The sequence below is a fragment of the Tupaia chinensis genome, unplaced genomic scaffold, assembly GCF_000334495.1.
Source record: "Tupaia chinensis unplaced genomic scaffold, TupChi_1.0 Scaffold000592_1, whole genome shotgun sequence".
NCBI lineage: Eukaryota > Metazoa > Chordata > Mammalia > Scandentia > Tupaiidae > Tupaia > Tupaia belangeri.
In genome coordinates, this window is record NW_006160108.1 from 72,256 (window position 1) to 74,876 (window position 2,621).

At 48.6% G+C, this 2,621-nt stretch overlaps 1 pseudogene; it reads left to right on the forward strand.

Annotated features, from left to right (window-relative positions):
* The window catches only part of LOC106735957 (olfactory receptor 5D18-like), a 31,043-nt pseudogene extending 28,715 nt beyond the window's left edge, over positions 1–2,328 (forward strand).
* The last annotated feature ends 293 nt before the right edge of the window (positions 2,329–2,621 follow it).

Below are 2,621 nucleotides of genomic sequence, written 5' to 3' on the forward strand. Positions count from 1 at the left end.
TGTTTGAGACTGAATGGTAAGAGGATAATCAGGATAATCGTAAGGTCTGGGAGAAGGGAAAAGAAACGTGGCAGAAACATTTCCGCCAGCAGGAACTTTCCTGCTTTCTGCATCTGTCTCACCATCACCAATGGACTTTCCTATCCTTCAGCATTTGGCACGCCCGCAAAAGTTGAACAGAAACAGTGAAGCTCATTGGCCAGATAAGGACCCATAGTGACCACTTACTGGACAACGACCCTTTAAGAATGAGCAACACCCACCCTGTGCGTGACTCCTTCAGCCTCTGACTAGACCGAGGGATCTCACCTAAGAGCTTTTTGCAGAATAAATTATATTGGTTTTATTAAACTCCAAAACCTGACTCTGGTATTTTTATCCTTGCCGTCTCTAACTCCACCACCATTCCCAAATCAAACCTAACATCTGGTGCCAAAACCCAGGAGGGGTTGGATGCCTCTTGGTTAGAGCCCCTCCACTGAACCTCTCACGCAGTCATCTGGCTGAGAAGGTAAGTGACCCCACCCCTGTTTTTTGGACCTCTGGAGCATTCCTGTCTGTAGTCATGGCCATGCCAGAAACACTCACCATCCATTCTTGGTGCCCTAAGGATACCCTAAGGATTGTCTTGTCTGGGGGATGCCTAGTCGATACTTTCCTTTATCCTCCAATCTATGGAGAGATTATACCCAGGGTATGCCTGTTGGCTCATTCTCTCTATCTGAGGTCTATTCCATCATGGCGTCTGCTGCCTCCAAACCTAATCCAAAAACATCTTTAGGGTGTGTCCTCTGTAACTGGAAAAAGCTAAATTATGTTCAGACTGAACAATCAAAACGCCACCTGATCTTCCTGTCAACCAGGGCTTGGCCCAAATATTCACTGAACAATGGATCAATCTGGCCACCTGAGGGCACTTTCATGTCTTAGCTGATCTGACCAGATTTTGTCAGAGTAATGACAAATGGATGAAATTCCCATATGTTCAGGCATTTTGGTATCTGTGCTCTCACCCCCACCTCTGTATTACCTGCTCTCCCAGATTTTGCTTGCTAGGGTGGGAGGGGGCCAAAAACCCACTCCTAGCCTTTCCAAGGAAATTCTGAATTCCCTGAATCCTCTGCTCTCACTATTCCCCTGGAATATCTATCCTCTCTGCTGAGACCCCCTCCTGACCCTCAATTAAACTTTCCCAAATCCTCTGGTCCCCACCTCTCTAGCCCCAAAATCCTCCCCACCCCCCTCAGCCATCAGTCCCTCTATTCTCCCCCATTGCTGGCCAAATATGCTCAAATGACCCACCCCCACCCCAGGTCATGACTCCCTTATGGGAAATGACTGGAGCTGAGGGAGTTGTTTGAGGCCGTGTTACTTTATCCCTCATAGATATGTCCATCATTGCAAAGCACTTGGGCTCCTTCTCTGCCAACTCCACCCAATTTATCAAGGAATTCAGATATTTCACATAGGCCTATGACCTCACTTGGCATGATGGCCACGTAATTATGACATCCACCATGATGGCTTATGAGTGTGACCAGGTACAAGGGGCAGGAAAAGAGTATGTTGACAGGGTCCACATGCCGGATGCCACTGCAGCAGTAGGTGCTGAGGCAATCCCCGCAGTTAATCATGGCTGGAGATATCAGTAAGGTGACCTTGGCTGCCAGCATCATGACTACATGTCATGATGCCTTACAGCAAAATGGAACAAGCAGCCCAAAAGGTAGTAAATTATGACAAATTGGAAGTCACCCACAATAGAGAAGAAAATCCAGCCATGTTTTCGAGCTGCTTCACTGAGGCTATGTAACTGCATACCCGACTCTCTACAAAAGATCCTGTTGGGGCAGTAGTTCTGACCACCCATTTCATCACCCAGTCAGCTCCTGACAACAGAACAAAACTTAAAAAGGCTGAACAGGGCCCTCAAACCCCATAGGAGACCTGGTGAATACGTCAATTAAAGTTTTCAATTCCCGAGAGGAGAGCACTGAAGTAACTCATCACAAACAGGCCAAACAGATGGCTGCCCTACAAGTCCAATCCCTGGTGACTGTCCTGCAGCCAACACCTCAGAATGGGGTCCCTGGACACAGTCTTCCCCCAGGAAACTGCTTCAAATGTGGCAAGCCAGGTCACTGGGCCCATGAATGCCTGGATCCTAAGCCGCCCACTAAACTCTGCCCAGGGTACGGCAAAATGGGTCACTGGGACTCTGACTACCCCCAAAGAGGGAGACGAGATCCACTCCCAATGCCTCCACACCAAGAGGAGATGGACCACTCTGATTTAGACCTGGCCATGACAGGATTGGTTGAGTATTGATGGGCCCTAGACTCAACCACCCCAATTAGCCTTGCTGAGCCCAGGGTCCAGCTTCAGATAGCAGGTAAGTCATTCACCTTCCTGGTGGACACAGGGGCTACCTACTCTGTCTTCCCAACATACCCTGGCCCCTTATTACCCTCCCAGGTCTCTATTGTTGGTATTAATAGCCAGACCTCTTGTCCTCTCTCTACCAAACCCTTAGCCTGCCACATCAAGAAAACATACTTTTCCCACTCTTTTCTTGTCATTTCCATAGGCCCCACACCCCTCCTAGGCCATGACATTCTTGC